This window comes from Sapajus apella, unplaced genomic scaffold (genome assembly GCF_009761245.1).
Source record: "Sapajus apella isolate SASKATOON/1434 unplaced genomic scaffold, GSC_monkey_1.0 scaffold83, whole genome shotgun sequence".
NCBI lineage: Eukaryota > Metazoa > Chordata > Mammalia > Primates > Cebidae > Sapajus > Sapajus apella.
Genome location: NW_022437023.1, coordinates 9,047,176 through 9,066,488, shown reverse-complemented (window position 1 = coordinate 9,066,488; position 19,313 = coordinate 9,047,176). Strand labels below are relative to the sequence as shown.

Sequence of the window (19,313 nt, the reverse complement as noted above, 5' to 3'; positions counted from 1 at the left end):
CGCATCCCAAGTACCGTACAGTAGGGGCACAAGCCATCTTTGTGAAATGACAGGAGGAAAACTCAAAACCCTTTGAGGCAGTTGTGTTGTTTTCACAGCAGAGAGGAACTAGGGCTCTCGTTCTGAGTTAGGTGGCTTGTCCAAGGTCACAGAGCTGGCCATACCCAGCTGTGTGTTGGGCTGCTGAGTATGAGGCTGTTTGGGGTGGGCCTTGCCTGAGCCTCTTCTCAGTGTGTGTGTGTGTGTGTGTGTGTGTGTGTGTGTGTGTGTGTGTGTGTGTGTTGGCTTCCTAGGGGATTTCTGCCTGCATTCCAATCAGCAGGTCCTTCTGGGCACCCCTCCCCTCCTTTACAGGGCTTCTTCCCTTCCTGCGGCTCCTTTCAGCCCCTGCGTTCATGCCCCAAGCCTGGAGAGTCCTGCAAGTGCAGCTCAGCTCACCTCCCTCCCCTGAGCACCTGGGTCCCTGGTCTGGGCTGAAGTCCACACCAGGAGCCCGAGGTGCCTGTGGAAGGCCCCCACCCTGGCCTCCGAGTGGCTCCTCTCCCCAGAGATGTAAATCCGGGCCCCAGAGTGGCCACACAGAACATACATCTTAAACAAACACTTCTCCTTGCTGTTTATCTCCCTGGCCTTTAAACAAACTCTTTCAAAGGTTTCTGCTGATAGGAGAGATTTACTGAAAACCATTCCTTGCTTAAAAGCCCTGGGTTTATGCTGCTGGGGTGGGGGCAGTGGGGCTTCAGGCCTGGGGTTTCTCTGACTCCAGACCACGTGTTTATTCTCCAGGCCTTGATAGAGGAGCAACACAGACTAATCTTTATGGAAAAGAAAATAATAAAAGCAGGAAAGGGGAGGGGTGGAGGCTGGGGGAGGTTTGGTTCTTGTCACCGACTCCAAAAGGCTGTGGCAGGTCCGGGTGTGGCAGTGCCCACCACACTGCAGCCCTGCCTGGGTGGGGGTGGGGTGGGGTGAGCTAAGCATCCGGGAGGGGTGGGGCTCCCTTGAACTTTGGACGGAAGGCCCTTGGGCAGGTGAGCCTCTTCTCGGGCTTCCAGAGGCCAGAGTGGGCCTCTCTCTGCTGGATGAGGGGTGGAGGGAGGGCAGCAGTCACATGATCATGTCTATTCCTGCATCAACCAACACTCAGAAGGCACCTAGCCTGTGCCCGGACCTGGGGGTGGAGAGAGGAATAGCTGTTAGCATTCATTTCAGCATTTCTGTGGGCCTGGTACTATTCTAAACCACTTAGGTGAATCAACTCTCATTTAAGAAGTAGATTCTGTAATTATCTCAGTTTTGTATGCGGGGAAACCAAGTCACAGGGTGATTACTGGCCGTATTCCAGAGGTTTCAGTTTACAGGGATGCAAGCTGGGCACTGGATTCCAGAATGTGTCTCAAGTGGGAAACTACAGCCATAGAGATTGACTTTCCCATTTCCTACCCACTCCCCACTTTTCCTCCCAATAATACAGTATCTCATCCATTTCAAGGTGTCTCACGATTCACTAACAGTGGTATTTCTTTCTTAGTGGATCGTAAAATAATGGTACATCTTGCAATCTTAGGTTCAACAAAATATAGTAATAGAGAACTAATGTCTACCAACTGTGGGGCTTGGGCTGGGTGATTTGCATCCGTATCTGATTCAGTCCACCTCCCAAAGCTTCAAGATAGGTCACAGGAGCACCTCTGATGAGAAAACTTAGGCACCAAGAACTCAATAGCCTGCCCAAGATCACCCAGCTGGTGGGAGGGAGAGGCCAGGATTTGAACCCACAATTAAATGGCCTAATATTTATCCTTGACCCTTTCAGACTGTCTTATACATTTCAAACTGTCTTCCCACCTGTTTTGTCCACTGAGGAAGACACTGAAATCCAGCAAGATTAAGTGACCTGTTCTAAGTTACACATCTGACTTCTCATCCTGTATCTGCGGGAGAACCATGGGAAGTGGGGTTTTTTTTTTTTTTTGGTCATTGTTGTTTGCTTGTTTCAAGCCCACCTGGGCTTTTATAGCTGGAAGCTGCTTCTAAGAGAACAGGACCAGGAAAGTGGGCCAGGGCAGGGGCCTCTGAGAGTATGGGCCATCCTGAGTCTTGGGTGCTGAAGGATGGTGCCAAGGCCTGTTGTGGGATCTCCCAAGGGCAGAGGACCTTGGCAGGGGCAGATGTCATCGCAAAGACTCCACTCAATTCCGTCTCTGCTTTGTTTGTGAAGCAAAGTTGCTGCAGTGGCAGGTGGGGAGGGAGCAGAAGGCCGGGTAGGAATTTCCAGTCCTTCCCTGGGCCCATAGTTCAGGCCAGAAGCCACTCCCTTTCTCCATGTTTACACACAGCGGGCCACACCCCTCTAGATGGCACAGACTGACACCCGCTTCCAGTCCCCTTGCTCCAGGCCAAATACTTTTTCACTCGCGTTGAAGCACTTTTCAGCACCTGGGCCCTGAGCTGGGGAGCATTTCCAGGGAGAAAAGAACAGAGAGAGTGTGAGGAGGCGGCTGGGGGTGGGTTGAGGGGAGGTGGGGAGCTGGGGGTAGTTGAGGCCAGGACAAAGTTATGTGGCTGATTGTCTTGTACCCATCATCTTTCTTTGTGTATTTTTCTTTCCTTATATAGTGACATCCAGTTTCCAAACCTTTTCCTTCCTCCTAGCAACTCTTGCCCTAAGATACTTAATTCACACCAAGGTAAACATGACTGATAACAGCTTCCAAAGTGATCCTTTCAAGGGCATTTTGGCAGTGGCCTTTTTATTTGTTCATTCATTCTTTGATTTACTCAACAATTTCCTTTGGCATTCCTGGAGACCCTCCATCCTATCTTGAAGTCTTAGCTGGGACACCTCTAAGCTATTTGGTGGGCTGCTGTCCAAACTCTGGGCTTTGTGGGTAATGACACCCACGCCCTCTGACAGCCTGTAGGTATATTGGCAGCAACCCAAACTGGTTTTTTTTGTGCCTTCAATGGAAGGAAAGGTAATTTCTCCTCATGAAAAAAGTTTGGGAGATTTTGCCTAAATGAAAAGGGAGGTGCTTTAATGATAGATCTCCAGGCATCAAACCCATCAGTCCATCTGAGTCTGGACATGGGCTGAGCTCCCCAGGGCAGCTGGGCAGGAGCCCATCGAGGACATCAGACCTTGGAGTAGAATTTCCACCCGACTTGCCCTCAGGGCTCTGCATAGATTTCTCTCTCTGTCCTTCTTGGCAGACAAGTGGCTGACGATGAGGAAGACCCTGAGCTCAGAGCTGGAAGAGATCCAGGGAATCATCTACCCAGTAGTTGGCAGAGGACAGAATGACTCAAAAGTATATAGAAACTCAAAATATCAAACAGCTAAGAGTTGTAGCTCCAGTCGAAGGCAAAGGTCTCGACCCCGCCTCCTCTGCTCTCCCACTTGGCCCATAAGTAGTCCAAAGCTTCCTTGTGGACTCCAAAGCTCAGAAGGACATGAATAGAATCCACTGAGCTAGTCTAGTGATCCATTTTATAGACAAACTGAGTCAGAGTGTGATGGGATGGATGCAGGTCCTTAGGGCCCTCCAGCCTCCCATGGTCGCTTCTGGTTCATGTTCATTCCCTGGACTCATAATGTATCCTCCTTTCTAACGTGACCTGTGCAATTCTATACACTCTTCAGGCTCAGCTCAGATGTCACCTCCACCATGAGGTGTTCCTCAATTCTCTCTTCCAGTTCTCGCCCTACTCCCACCCAGTTCTGTGTTCCTGGAGCTCACTGCTTTTGCATTTCTCTTAAGTTCAACCTCTCATTTCTGCTCATTTGAAGCAGTTCTTTCCTCCCTTGTCAGGTTGTTGGTCTCCCAGAGGTCAGGAGTTTTTTAAAAAAATCTCAAGCCTCCAGCCCATGAGTAGGTGTGCAATCACAGTGAGGCTGCTGACATGTTTTCTTGGGTGATGGTGAGATGCTTTGCTCACGGTGGTCAGGGTCTGCCTGCTGGACAGCCCTAGTTCTCATTAATTTGGTGGGGAGGGCATTGAGTTTTATTAAACAATTACTTGGAGACTTGAAGTAGGGCAGGGAAGGGGACGCAGAACCTTCAAAGCCTGGGGAGGGGGGACCCTTTTGCTCCAAATCCCCCCCTCCCCGTCCTCAAGAAGATGGAGAGCAAAAATAGGGGTAGTGGAAGAGAGCTGGGCCCCATGCACTTCCCACCATCACTGATTTCCCTCTTCTGTGGCATTTTAAGAGCTCAGACTCAAACCCTTCAAGGGCTTTTGAAACAATTAGATTTGAAAGTGCCCAGTGCTCGGTCTAATTGCTTAAAAGCCACTTCAGGCCCCAAATGACCCAGAGTAAAGCCTGGGGGTGGGCAGGGGGGGAGGGGAGACCCGAGACACTCTGTCGCCCTGTTTCTCAGGCCCTTCTGGATAACCAAGGCCTAGGTGAGTGATGATGCCAAATAGGGGCCTTCAATTGTCCCTGGGGTGGAGCCACCAAAATCTTCCTGCCCCTTTCCCAGCCCTTGCCCCCAGGGAACCTCTCACATCTAACCTTTCTCTAGGATACCTTCTCATGCAAATTCCAGCATTCCTAGGGGTGACTGGAGCACGCATGTCCAGAACCAATTTTCAGTGTCAGAAAGTGGACTAAGCCAATGTAAAAAGGCCCAGAAGTATCAGGAAACAAGCTGTGGTGTGTCCAACTCAAGGATGATGCTTTGTTTCTGAGAGATTTCAAGATTGGGGCTTTTGCAATCTCTAAGTCAGTTCCATCTCTTCATTCTTTCCTGATTACTTTTCTCCCAAGTTCTTTTAAAAAGTATATATATATATATATATATATATATATATATATATATATGACGGGTGCAGTGGCTCATGCCTGTAATCCCAGCACTTTGGGAGGCCGAGGTGGGCAGATCCCTGAGGTTGAGAGTTTGAGACCAACCTGATCAACATGGAGAAACCCTGTCTCTACTAGAAATACAAAAAGTGGCTGGGAATAGTGGCACATGCCTGTAATCCCAGCTACTCAGGAGGCTGAAGCAGGAGAATCGCTTGAACCCGGGAGGCAGAGGTTGCGGTGAGCCAAGATCGTGTGCCATTGCACTCCAGCCTGGGTGACAGAGCGAAACTCCATCTCAAAAAAAAAAAAAATATATATATATATATATATATACACACACACACACACAAGGTCTTACTCTGTCATCCAGGCTGGAGAGCAGTGGCATGATTATGACTCACTGCAGCCTTGATCTCCCAGGTTCTATTGATCCTCCTGCCTGAAGCTAGGACTACAGGCATGTGCCATCACATCCAACTAATTTTTAAAATTTTCATAGAGTTGGGGTCTCACTACGTTGCTCAGGCTGTTCTCAAACTCCTAGCCTCAAGTGATTCTCCTGTCTTGGCTTCCCAAAGTTCTGGGATTACAGGAATGAGCCAATGTACCCAGCCTTAAATGTATTATAAATGAGAAGAATTGTAACATTGTTCTCTCTGGCTTAAGCCTTGTGGCTCCACGTCAGATAGGAGCCATTGCAAGTCTTAAGCTACAGAGAAGCTCCCCCAGCCTTCAAGCCCCTCTGTAATTTGGCACCACCTCGCCTTTCCAGCTCCATCTGCCCTGTGTGCCCTCAGCTCCAACGCTTCGTGATGCCTTTTCACAGGTCCTGCTCTTGGCCTCCACTCCTTCACCATGTGAATGAAGACATCTGTCTATGGGCCCAGCAACAGGCCAAGCAGAGGGGCCACTGAGATGAATGAGCCATGGGCCCTGCTCTTGGCGGGACACATTCTAGCTGGAACATGAAAACGTAAACAGATGATTCCTTTGCCAAATTCTTCTTGAGCACCTCTATGTGCCAGACCTAAGGACACTGAAGTGGACAAAACAGACTAAGTCCCCACTCTTGTGGAGCTTAGCTGGTGGAAGGAGAAACAGACAGAAACACGAAAGCAAAGGGGATATACAGTTTGCCATGGGGAGATGAATGCCTGAAGGAAAACAAAGTAGGGGGGAACAGAAGGACCTGGGAGGTGTGGACACGTGCGCAGAAACCTGAGTAAAGGGAAGGACCTGCTTGTGCAATGGTCCGGAGGCAGGAGTGCCTTTGGGTTTAAGGAGGGGCAAGGAAAGAGACCAGTGTAATTAGAGAAGAGTGAGTGAGGGGAGCAGGAGGGGAAAGGAGTAGAGGGAGCAGGGGGCAAATCATGAAGGATGCTACAGTCCTGGCAAGGCCTTCGGATCCTAGAGTGAGATGAGAGCCATTGGGGATAGTGAGTAGGGGGTGATATGAATAAACACATGTCTTAAAAGGCTCACTTTGGCTGCTGGTGGAGGACTGCCTGGAGGAAGGGGCAAGAGTGGAAGCAAGGAGAATAGTTAGAGAGCCACTGCAATAGTCCAGGCAAGAGATGGCAATAGTTGGGGTATTGGGAAGTGGTTAAATTAGTGATAGGTACAATAGTGTGTAGACACTAGCTTGAGAGCACAAGCCGGGGACTCCCTGCCAGATCTGGAGGTGGGAGTGGGCTGTTGACAAGAAAGGATTGCTGCAGGTTTGACCACGAAGCCAAATCTTCAAGAAGGAATTCATAGCGACAGGAGATGAGAAGGTGGGGCAGAGGAGGCAACACACACCACAGTGTGTACCTCATGTCTTGCAGGGACCTGGGGGCAGTGTAGACAGACCAGGGCATCATTTAGAGGCAGGAAGCGGGGCAGGCTGAGGCTGGAGGGCTGGAGAGGGGCTGGACACCAAGGTCAATGGCCAAGTTGAATTTGGGGCTGCTTCTACGTGCAGCATGGCTGCGTCATGATCCAGTTTGTGTTCAGGGAAGATCACTGGCTGTGGAGGGGTGGACGAAGGACTGGGCCTGGGGGACCAGTTAGGAAGCTGTCATGGTGATCTGGTGATGGATAGCGTGGCCTGGACTAGAGGGCTTGTGATGGGGCTTGGAGAACTGTTTAGAAGGAAAAGTTGCAAGGATGTTCAGATGTTGGTTGATTAGACAAAAGGATTAGAAAGCAGAAGGAAGAGTGACCCACCTTAGGCTCCAGTGCCTTTAGACAAGGGACCCCACACTTAGGGCCTTTCTTTGGCCACCCTCACAGGGTAGGAGTCTGTCCAGAAGGAGGGAGCCACACCCCCTTCTGGATTATGCTCCAGATGCCCAGGGCCCCAGAAATCCCTGCCCCAAGGGCCTGTACCCTGCATCCAGGACCTCTGCAGACCACCTCCCCAGGTCCAAACTCCAGAGGGTGGCCTGTGTCTTGGCTGTGAGCTGAGTGCAGGGCATGTGGTCAGCAGTTGCGTGTGCGGATTGGAGTATCCACACACGTGCTCTTGAAGCCCTATTGAAGGTGAAGGTGGGGTTGGGAAGGGAAGAGGCAGGTTGGGGGCAGGGCTGGGGGAGGGCAGAGATAGTTTCTCCCTGTACCATGTCCCTGTACAGAACTCCAAGAGGCCTGAGAACTCTAAATTCAAATCTGGCCTTCCAGATCTTTAGAAGGTGTATGTGTCAGCCTAGGAGAATAGAACATATTTTATTAAACAGTTTGTTAACTTGATTTATAACTTTTAAATATTTAGACATATGGAATGTAGGCCTCCATTTGTACTTTCGCCTGGTCTAAGAGGGGTGAGTGGAAAACTCCCGAGGCCCAGGATTATGTCTTATTTGTCTTGTTCACCCTCCCCCATCCCCCCAACCGTGGGCCCCTGGACCTGGGTAATTTCCATGGAACTGGAAAGAGAATCAGATCCCAGCCTGATAGAGAGAAACAGACTGGATGAGACCCCAGGAGGGAAAAGATTGGTTGGGCAACTGACTGCAGAGGCCTTTGGAGGTGTGGCCAGGGGCTGGGGAGGAAGTTGACCTGGTGCTCAGGGGGTTAAGAGCATGCAGACTCCCTGGGTTCAAAGCCTGGTTCTGCTCCTTAGGACCATGTGGCCCCAGCAGGTCACTAGCTCCTGGGGTATTGGCTGCCTTCTTGTAAGACAGGGTAATGACAATAATCCCTAATGACCCCAACTGCCAAGTTTACTGGGGGAAGACGTAGTGTTTGGCATGTAGTGAGTTCTATAAAAGTTTGTTGTCATGTGAAATGACACCTTAGAAGGAATTTTTTTTTTTAAAGATGGAGTCTTGCTCTGTTGCCCAGGCTAGAAGGCAGTGGGGTGATCTTAGCTCACTGCAACCTCCACCTCCCCAGTTCAAGCGATTCTCCTGCCTCGGCCTCCTGAGTAGCTGGAATTACTGGCACATACCACCATCCCTGGCTAATTTTTGTATTTGTAGTAGGGACAGGGTTTCACCATGTTGACCAGGCTGGTCTCAAACTCCTCACCTCAAGTGATCCACCTACCTCGGCTTCCCAAAGTGCTGGGATTACAGGCATGAGCCACTGTGCCCAGCTGGAAGGAACTTTTAAGCCCAGCTAAGAGGCAGCTCCTGGAAAATCAGGGAAGGAGAAGTTGGTTTTGGCGCAAGACTTTTCTCCTTCTACTTTCAGGGTTCCCCATAATGGGTGGGGGACTCAGAGAGGCTGTTCTCCTTCCTCCACCAGGGCCGTCTGTGCCCGAGGGGTAACTCCCTCTGTTTTCTGCCTCTTCAAGCTCCACCAGCTCCATCCTCTCATTCCCTGGGGGCTTTGCCAAGCAATTCACTTGCTAATCCCGGAAGACCTCATTCACAGGAAGTTATCAGTGAGCCCAGTGCTGTGTTGAGTGCCCTAACAGGTTATCTAATTCGATCCTTTTTGTTTTCCATAAGGGAAGTTGAGACAAATTGTTCCCTTCTTTTAATAGTCCTCTGAGCACTGTTCCAGATATTCTTTTCCCTATTTCCCAGAGGAGACCAAAGCAGAGAGAGATTAAGTATTTCGGTATTTCTTAGCCACAGAGCTTGGACTAGAATCCGAGACTGTGTGGTTGTGGAGTCCACTCTTGACTTCAATGAGTCCTGCTTGTATCAGAACTACTGGAACACTCCTGCTTAGGAAAGAGGTGGGACTTTCTGGATCCACGGCTGTGTCCCCACAGGAGGCACTGATGGGACGGTAGACACTGAGGCAGGCTGACGGTAGGTTGATGTTCTGGTTTGTTGGGGAGAGGAAGTTCTTTTGGTTTCTAAGGGCCTTCCAGGTCACCAATCAACCAACCCATCAACCCTTTCTTTTGGAGGGACATGGCTATGGGCGGGCCTGGAAAGACAGGTGCTTTGTGTATTGAAAATGCTGAGGCAGAGAGCTCTGTTTGGCAGTGAGGGCTCTAGATGGAGGGGATTCTATAGGGACAAGGAATTGGAGTGGAGTTCCCCACTCCAGCCCTATCTCAGCCCCACAGCCTGTCCCTACCTGGGGGCGGTGGAGGTAAGTTGATAACATGGACACTCTGAAAGCTGCCAGCCTTGGGGATTCTGTGAAATAAAACTCAGGGATCACGTGCTTGTTGAATGGAGACAGAGATGCCGTGTCCCGGTCCTTGCTCTCTGGAGCTCCCAGTCTCCTAGCAGGATGGGCATACACGCTGGGGAAACCATCCCATGGAAAGAGTGTCAGGGAGCCTGGACCTCTCATCAGGGCTCTCTCTGGTGCTGATGAGAACTCTGTGTGATTTGGACAAGTCACTCACCCTCTCTGATCTTGATTTCTCGCCTGTGAAATGAGAAAGTTAGGATAGATCACTGGGTTAAACCTTGTTTTTCCTCTCAAAATTAGCTCTAATGAAATTCAACACAGAACTCTGCTGTAAAAAGTAGAGTTGTTAAGCTTGTGAGACGCGGGAGCCAACCTTCTCTGTTTTTTTCCTCTTCTTTCAGGATGATCCCCAAGGGCGGCTCTCAGTGTCTTTCACTGAAGGCATGAACCCCATGGGACAGCTCAGGAACGGCCTCAGGGAGGCAGCCAAGGTGGGCCTGAAGGCTGGGAGGATTTTGATGAGTGGAGGTGTGGGGAGGGCACACAGGGTGGGAGGTGCTGTGTGAGAAAAGATGCAGAGATGGGAGGAGCCAGCCTGGTTGGGGGTGGAAAGTACTGGAAGAGAGGAAGTGCAACAAACCCAGGAAGGAGGTGCCCATGGGACATCACAGCAGCACCAAGGGGGAAATGGTATCTACATTTGGGAACTCAAGTCCAGGCCCCTTCCTACAGAGACAGGTGGGGTGTACACCTGCTGTGAGGGGAGGGAAGAACCAGAATCAAGGAAATGATACAGTATCCCCCTCAGAGGGTTGCTTTAAGGGTGAAATTGGTGAATATAGCTAAAGCCTTAGGCCAGAAGGAATGCGACACAGGCATTTGTTAAATATGATCAGACCAGAGTGGACCCTGAGCTTGCCCAAGGCCTGCATCCCTCCTGGCCTTGGGCCCAGTGCTGGTGGTGATAGCTTAGAATTTCAACAGCTTCTATGCTCAGCAGTTACGGTGATTATGAGATGGATGTGTATGTGTGTTCGGGGGAGATGTGGCTGCAAGTGTCTTTCAGCCACCCCCTAACATGAATGCGAGTGTGTACGTGTGCACGTGCGCGCACACACACACACACGCACACATACACACACACACCCTCTCTATCTTTTCTCCGGAGCTGGTGCACTCCTCACCACCCCCACCCCTTCATCCTCCGAATCCCCACCCCATCCCCTTTGCTTCAAGTCCACACCTTGCTCAGCCTTCTTCTTCCCCTCTCTCTGAGTCCCTGGTCCTCCCACCCACCATAAATCTATAACTCGGGAGCCTGTGTGTAGGGGGGAGGGGATGGAAAAGCAGCACACGAAACGAACCCCAGCTAATGAAAACGGCGATAAATCTCTGTCTATCAGGTTTGTTGTGAGCACAAACATTGCCAAACAAGGGCCCAGATGGCCTGCAGGCCCTCCTCCCTACGGTCTGCAGAGCTTTAAATGGAAACGGTTGCTTTATACATCTATTTACTACTTGGAAACGGGGGATGATTGAGACCAGGGATGCCTGGCCAGGAAATGGGATGCAGACCAGGTGTGAGCTCTCCGCCCCCCATACCTGAGCAGGACAGCTGTCTAGTCCCCAGCCTCCACCATTCCTGCTCCTGGTGAGCCCTCTCTGACATAGGCCATTGGGCGGGGCTGGAAAAGAGGCCACCTTGCTGGCTGACATTCTGGTCTCCCCAGCCTGGCCTCAACCTGCTCGAAGACACACTCCTGGCCAGCCTGACCCAGCTCCTCACTGTTGCTTTCGAAGCTCTTCATCTTTTGCCTAGAGCTTTCCTGTTTTCCATCCAACCAGCCCTGGATGGGCAGCAGTGGAAGCCTGCCTTGTCCTTCAAGCCCAAGCCAAACCCCACCTCCTCCAGGAAGTCTCCCCATCCCTAGTTTTCTCTGGGCACCGTTTCAGTAACACCAGCCATGGAGAGCCCTGGCAGTCTTTACAAGACAACTGCTTGGGAGGTGGACGGGTTTGGGCACACAGCCAGGCTGTACCAATTAGCTAAGGGACCTTGACAGGTTAATCTCTCAGCCTCAGTTTCTTACTCCATGTAATAGGTATAATGATGGTGCCTACTCCTCACCTGCCAAATAAAAAACAAATAAATTAATAAAAATGAAGCAAGTGTAGAATGTGCTTAGCAAAATGAGGAGCACGGTCTCAGAGCTTTGGAGGCATTAGCCTTTATTATTGGTGTCACCTAGTCATGATTGTCTGTGCCTTGTCTTTTCACTGAGGGGTGTGTGTGTGTGTGTGTGTGTGTGTATACATGCTTGCCTCTGCATGTCCTAGTTTGGTTTCCCCTGAAATCAGACCCTGAGACAAGAACTTGGTTGCTGGTAGTTTACTGAGGAGGTGATCCCTGGAGGCTGGAGGGAGGGAATGGGGAAGTGAGACAGGGAGGGGACAGTAGAAAAGCCAATGAAGAGTGGTTAATGATCGAGTTACATTGTGGGCAATGGGGGCTCCCTGAGGAATGGTGAGGACACACCATGAAATTGTCCCACGGAGTCCCAAGGCAGCCAGGATGCTTATCCACCTATTCTTATCTCTTACTAACAACTTGAGATTGCTCCTGCAGTGTTAAATCCCAGCTGTCCTGTGGGCTGAGTAAAGCTCCCTTGGCCCCTGCCCTGGAAAAATCCTATAGGTGAGAAGCAGAAAGGCTGCTTAGGGTGGACAATTCCTGGGCTTGCTGACAGCTTCCCATCACAGTGGCAGATGAGTGGAGAAGTGGGCTAGGGGACATGGGGTGAGGCATGAACAGCATCCTCTGCTGAATTGTCACTTTTTAAGCCTCAACAGTCTACAGCATGTGGCATTTTGCACACAGTAGGCACACTATAAGTATTTGTAGACCAAAAGGAGCTTTGACATTAGACCTGGAGCTGGGAAAACCTGGACTCTCCCCATTGCTCAGTTTTTTTGTTTTGTTTTGGTTTTTTTGAGACACAGTTTCGCTGTCTCCCAGGCTGGAGTACAATGGTGTGATCTCGGCTCACTGCAACCTCCACCTCCCAGGTTCAAGCAATTCTCTGCCTCAGCCTCCCGAGTAGTTGGGATTACAGGCACCTGGCTCCATGCCCAGGTAATTTTTGTATTTTTAGTAGAGACAGGATTTCAGCATCTTGGCCACGCTGGTCTTGAACTCCTGTCCTCATGATCCACCCACCCTGGCCTCCCAAAGTGTTGGGATTACAGGCATGAGCCACTGCGCCCGGCCTCAGTTTTTAATTCATTGTGTGATTCTAAGCAAGACATAGAACGACTCTGGGCTGCATCTTCTATAAAATCGAGACCTTTCTACCTTCTCTGCTTATGCCATAGGTGGGTTGGAACAAACTGGAATGTTGTTTGGGGGGTGCTCAGAACAAGTAAGAAATGGCTGTGATGATGATGGCGATGTGTGCAGGGGAGGGGACGTTTCTGTTACCGAGGCAGGGTGCAAGTGAGAGGTACCTAGTGCTGCTATTCACTCTGCCATCAAAACACAAAGGTGTGTTCCCCTGGCCCTGCGGGCATGACTCCTGCCTCTTCCTATTCCAAGACAACACCAGGTAAAAGATGGAAGAAGAAAGGGCCGCGGGAGTGAGATGTGCTGACTCCTTGATGAAAAGGATCCCACATCTCCCTGCCTACCAGGAATGGCCTGTGGCTCCTTTTACCTAGGTCAGCAGTGGGTTTCACAGATGTCTGATGAGTGTAGAAACCATTTTATATAGAAATCCCAAACTTGGCAGTGTGTGTGTGTGTGTTGGAGGGGGAAGTCTTGGAATTTCCAGGGAGCCATGGATAACCCTTAAGAGCCCCTAAGTCGCTTAAAAATATAAATAAAAAATGGCCAGGCATGGTGGCTCACACCTGTAATCCCAGCACTTTGGGAGGCCGAGGCGGGTGGATCACCTGAAGTCAGGAGTTCAAAACCAGCCTGGTCAACGTGGTGAAACCTTGTCCCTACTAAAAATACAAAAATTAGCCAGGTATGGCAGTGGGCACCTGTAATCCCAGCTACTTGGGAGGCTAAGGCACAAGAATTTCCTGAACCTGGGAGGCAGAGGTTGCAGTGAGCCAAGATGGCACGGCTATACTCCGCTCTGGGAGACAGAGTGACACTCTGCCTCAAAAAAAAAAAAAAAAAAATATATATATATATATATATAATATATATGCATATATATATGTAAAAATGGAGTGCTTGAGTATACGTGTATACATCAGTCACTGTAAGTTGGTGACTTGAAGCTTCCAGCAAATTCTCAAAGGAGTTTGTGATCTGAGAAAAGTAGATTTGCTCTATCTCAAATCTCCCATCTCAAAGGGGAGGACACTGAAGTCCAGAGAGGGTAAGCGACATACTGGGTCACGCAGTAGAGGCCCAAGATCTCTAATCCTGTGTGGCTTTGTGGGTTAGTTAGGTCTGCCTGGCTGCACAACCAGAAAAGCAGTCTGGCTCACCAGGACGCTGTGCCGAGAGCCCATGGCACATTACAAAGTCTCTCCTTGCTCCTGGGAGAAATGTCTCAAAGGCAAGACCGAATCACTATTTTCTGGGGATGAGGGTGAGCACTGAGCTCTATTTCCGTGGAAAACAGAACAAGGAAAAACTAGACCAAATGTGGAAAGAAACGAAGCTCTCTTGTTGCTGACAGTGCTGGGGCAGGGAGTGCCCTTAAAACTCAAGTGAAGCTTGGGCGCACTGGCAGGCCTTAGTTTCAGAGGCAGAGATGGAAGATAATCATGCTTACCGCTCTAAGTTGTGGTGAAGATTGAAGATGATGTGAGTGAAATGGCTAATAAATAGGACAGCTGTACACAAATGCTAGTAATGATCACTACAGCAGCAGCCTGGTAAGCACTTGTTTTGCTGCTGGGAATAAATTGTATACCACCTGGATGTCAATTACCCAATTCTGGACAACTATACCATTGTCCTTCAAGCCCCTGTCGCCTGCTGTTGGAGCGAGAGCCCTGGTTTTGAAGTCAAACCTGAATCTGCACCTCCGTTCCACCACCTGTGCACGTGTGTGACTTTGGGTAAATCATGTAACTCTGGCCTCAAACTGTCCGTCTGCAAAATGGGGACATATGCCTACCTCATGAGGACATAAGATTTGATGAGTTGGTAAGAATGAAAACATCTATAGTGGTGACTGGCACACAACAGTTGCTCAATAAACCTTACCAATTTTGTTCCTGTCCCTCAACAGTTTGAAACTTTGGATAGTTTGTTTGCTGCTTAGTTTCTGTCTCTTAACATGTCCGTCTTCTCCACTAAAATGTAGGCTCTGCAGGGCAAGGACATGCCTTGTTTACGGCTGTGTTTCCCAGGTCCGGCACACAGTGTGCTACAGATATTTGTGAAATGAATGAGTGGAAGTGCAAAAGCACGTTTTTAAAGGATGGGAGGGAACTCTGACAATGTGAGAATGCTCACGTTGGATCAGCCCCAAGAGGGACCCAGAGCTGTGCCAAGAGAACTATTAGGGGTCAAGAGAGTTGGCCTCTGGTCCTAGCTCTGCCGCTTAACTGCCGAGCCACCTTCGGGCAATTTGTTGGTCTTCTCTGGCCCTTTGTGTGTTTCCTCCAGAGCGTGGGAGCCCTGAGATTCCAGGGCTTCTCTGAGAGGCTGACCTCCAAGGAGCTCTGGCCAGCTGGGAAGTGTGGGATATCGGGGTAATTCAGGGACTAAATTAATTAAGAGAAAGGAGAAGTGGGAGAGGATAAAGACCGGGAAGGAAGAAAAGTCAACGCACGGCTGCGGCGCTGGGCAGCTAGGGGTGGGGGTAGATTGAGGGAAGGCCGCGCTGGGTCAAAGCAAGTTGCTGAGGTGTGCGCCGCGGGGCTGGTCTCCGCGAGCTGCTGATGCGCCCGAGCCTCCGCCAGCCCCTCCTTTCCTTGAGCGAGGGCCTCGCCAGTTCCCGCCGCCACTGACTTTCTGACTTCTTAACTTGTCAGCAAATCCCAGAGTTAAAAATGCACACGCACCCCGGCCAGCAGCCAGCAGGGCCGTCTGGCCGAGGCTCCAGATGTGGGGCCACCGCGCGGGCCGCCCGCCCCGCCGCGCAGACTAAACAATCGGCCTTGGCCGTGAGCGCAGCGCAATTCCAGATGCCGCGTCCCTCGCGCCGCGCGCTAATTGGGCCGCGGGCGCGAGGCTCTGTCAGCGCCAGCAAGGCCCTGCCCAGGGCGGCCTTGGCCCGGCGCCCGCCCGCTGGGCTACCTAGGGAGGGGGGAGGGGGGAGAGACGGAGGGGAATGGTGGGGGGGGTGCGAAAGGGGGAAAGAGAGAGGCTAGAGGAGAGAAGAGAGGAGGAGGAAGAGGAGGAGGAGGAGAGAAGAAGAAGACACAGTGAGACAGGCCACGAGACAGCGTCAGCTCTGAGACAGAGAAACACGAAGAGGGGCAGACGGAAAGGGACAGAGACATTCTCAGAGAGATAGCTTCAGAGACAAAGAGAAAGCGAGAAGCACTGAGCCATATTCAGATTTAGAAGGAGACAGAGACGGAAGAGAGGGAGAGAGACCAAAGAGAGTTGGAGAAACAGAGGCAGGGCAGACTGACACAGAGAACAGAATCAGGAGAGCCCAAGGCATCGAGAAGGAAACGAACGTGGACGCGGCCGGGGAGAACGCAGGCAGTGGGAGCACTGGAGACCCGCATGTTTACCACCGGGTCGCTGCTGCCTTACGGCGTCTAACCCCTTTTGTTTTACAGTACCTCTTCCCTTTACATTCTCACTTACTATCATTCTTCCTAGACCCGGGCGAAGCCGGGAACTGAGCCCACCCGCGCGGTGATCCACTCCTAGTCTGGCTGGGGGACTGCGTAGAGAAGGAACCCTCGCCCCTAAAGAAACCTGAGCCGTCGGGATTTCACTCCCAAGCCTTGGCTTGGAGACAGGGGTTCTCCCCGGACGCTGCGGGAGGGTGCGGGATGGGGCTCCGTGGGGATTTGCCTAGATGCAGGGGATGCCCCGAATGACCCCTGTAGGGCCCGCCCCCAGGCAGCCACCTTGGCAGCACCCTCCTTTCCCAGGCGCCCTGGGGCCTCCTCAGCTCGGGAGACAGGAGGATGACTCAACACAGGTTAGTCAAGGCCCAGGGCAGGGAAGCCCACCGGGGACCACCCGGGGGAGCCCCCCAGCCTCGCGTTCCGCCCCCGCCGGGAGGCCCGGGCGCCCTGGGGGTGAGCGCGGAGGGCAATGCGGCGGCCCGGCGGCTCTTGGCGGCCCCTCTCTGACAATCTTTCCTTTGTTTGTTTTCTTAAATCTGGGAGGCCCGAATTCCTGCCGGATTCCGTAGGTTTCACTCAGGAAGGAGGCGCCCCCACCCCCACCCCCTCTCACGTCGGGCCCGGCTGCGGGGGGAATGGCAGGTTCTTCTCGGAGGCCAGCCTCGCGCAGCCCCGAGGCCCGGGCAGGGCGAGCGGGCGCCGGGCGCGGCGGAGAGTCCCGGGCACCCTGCCCGCGCGCGCCACCACGCAGCCCCGCCGGAGGGCCGTGGGCAGCCTTGGCAGAGAAAATTAAAAGAAAAGAAAAGAAAACAAAACAAAACAAAACAAAAACAAAAAAACCAGGAGCGCTTTAAAAGATACAAAGAGTGGCCCTCCCCCCACCCAGCTTCATTCCACACCCCATCCACCTCTCACACTCCCCCACCCCTTTTTTATTTTGGTCTCCAAACTTGAGCCTCATTAATTTCCAAAAAAAATTTCCCCAAATAAAAGGCAAACATGGAAAGAAAAACAAACTATTAGAAAATAGAGGAGGGAGGAAATGTTATTTAAAAGGTTAGCAGACCGCATCATTTTCCAATGATATTATATACTCCCAGCAGTATCCAAAATATATATGGGCCCTGGGCCAAGAATGTAAAAAAACCTTTTTTTTGAAAAAAGCCTTACTTAGACACAACATCTGGACCGGAGAGCGAACAAACCCCCCATTTATCACACTTAATCCTCCAATGAAGCAATCGACAGTTGACTTCTGTTTTGCTAATTTAGTTGCTTTCAAGCGCCGGCCCAGTCCAGACCGGGAATTAAGTGTCACTTGTGGAGGGCCTACCCGGCCCCCGCCGGTCTTCGCTCCCTCCCGCGCCCAGGCTCTCCGATAGGGAAAAAAGGCCATTAATGAAGAAAGAAACTTTTTACGAATTCCCTTTCTCCCGCCCACTCGGGTCAGTGAAAACCTCGACTGTGACCTAGCTCTGTCCCTTCGCCAGTACGCGACACCCACTTCCTTGGCAGCCACGCCCCCACCCGCCAGCTGCCTCCCCCCAGACTCGGTGGAGCAACGTCTCAGCCGGCAAAAACTCCTGTAGCTCCAGGAGGTCACCCGGCTCACCGCCTTCTCCGCGGGTTGGCTAGGTGCTGCCATCCTTGTACCTGGCACTGCCTGGTGGCCTGGCAGCTTGACCTTTAGGCCTGGAGAGGGCGGGGGAGGGTCGTGGTGCTTGGCAGTAGGGAGCCTCCATACCCCCCCGGAAGTGGATGAGAGGCAGCAGCCCCCGAATTGGAGGCCCTTAGCCAGCAGTGTCGGAGACAATGGGATCTCGTGAGATTGCAAGAGGGTGAGAGAATACACCAGGGAAAGTGTATCATTTCAGGATTAGTCAATAAATCCCTGGAACCCTGGCCCAGTGGGGCTGGTGCCAGAGGCAGGGCTGGCCCCAAGTGCAGACTTCCTCAGCAACCTTCTCTTCCCTTCCCAGAGGCCTCCTGCTTCTCTCTCTCCTCACCTCTCTCTGTGCATCTCCATGGCTCCTCTCCTAAACTTTGGAGTCCAAGGCACAGCTTTTGTCCTTCCTCTCCCCCGTTGCTGAAAAAAGTTCTATAATGGAGCAGTGAAGGTTTGAAGGTGTCCTCAGGCACCTGCGAACAGAAGAGGCTGGAGAATGTGTCCCAACTCCAGCCTGCCCACTTCTGTTCACTCTGATCCAGCCCATCCCCCAGTCCCCAGCACTGAGTCCTGGCACAGTACACAGGAACAGCCTGCGCTCCAAAAAGAAGCCCCCCGGTACCCTAAATCCCAGTCTTCTGCAGCCTCTCATGGTGGTCTGGCTGGGCCTCAGACTTCTTGGGGAGGAGCCCTGAGTTCTGGCCCCAATCCAGATGCAGTCTCAAACCTTCTCAGCCCATCCCCCAGGGCCCATGGAAGCCTCATATCTGGAGCACCCTCCATACTCACTCCAAAGGGCACTTGTGAGCACATAGCATGTTTCAGGCAGTGTGCTAGACTCAGAACATTTGGAGACTCATGAAACTCTCTTCCTGCCCCTCCCTTGGGCCTAAGCCTCTACTGGGCCTTATTTTCTCTTCATAGGGGGCACCATATTACCCAGCTATACTCGTTCCATAAGCAGTCACGGAGCACCTGCTACATGTCAGACACTGTTCTAGGCACTGGGGGTTCAGAGCTGAGCAAAGGCCATTTCTGCCCTCCAACTTGCTAGGGAAACAGACATGCCAACAATTAATTCCAAGACAAGGCCAAAAATAAGGGGCCACGGGAGGCATTTATAAAAGCCTCAGAGGAGGGACTGACTCACCTTGCCTGGGATAGAAGGAGGGGTGTTGGCTGGGCAAGGTGGTTCACACCTGTGATCCCAGCATTTTGGAAGGCCGAGGCGGATAGATCACAAGGTCAGGAGTTCAAGACCAGCTTGACCAGGGTGGTGAAACCCTGTCGATACTAAAATACAAAAATTAGCCAGGCCTGGTGGTGGGTACCTGTAATCCCAGCCACTTGGGAGGCTGAGGCAGAGAATTGCTTGAACCTGGGAGGTGGAGGTTGCAGTGAGCCGAGATCATGCCACTGCACTCCAGCCTGGGCAACACAGTGAGAATCTGTCTAAAAAAAGAAAAAAGAAAAAAAAAA

General features: G+C 51.6%; 1 long non-coding RNA gene across 1 annotated transcript; it reads right to left on the bottom strand.

Annotated features, from left to right (window-relative positions):
- Window positions 1-689: 689 nt before the first annotated feature.
- Window positions 690-18,342, bottom strand: LOC116533571. The gene is made up of 3 exons (XR_004261353.1): window positions 18,175-18,342; window positions 17,822-17,987; window positions 690-1,171 (listed from the first exon to the last, which is right to left on the bottom strand). It is a non-coding gene; the product is annotated as an uncharacterized LOC116533571 (long non-coding RNA).
- Window positions 18,343-19,313: the final 971 nt, after the last annotated feature.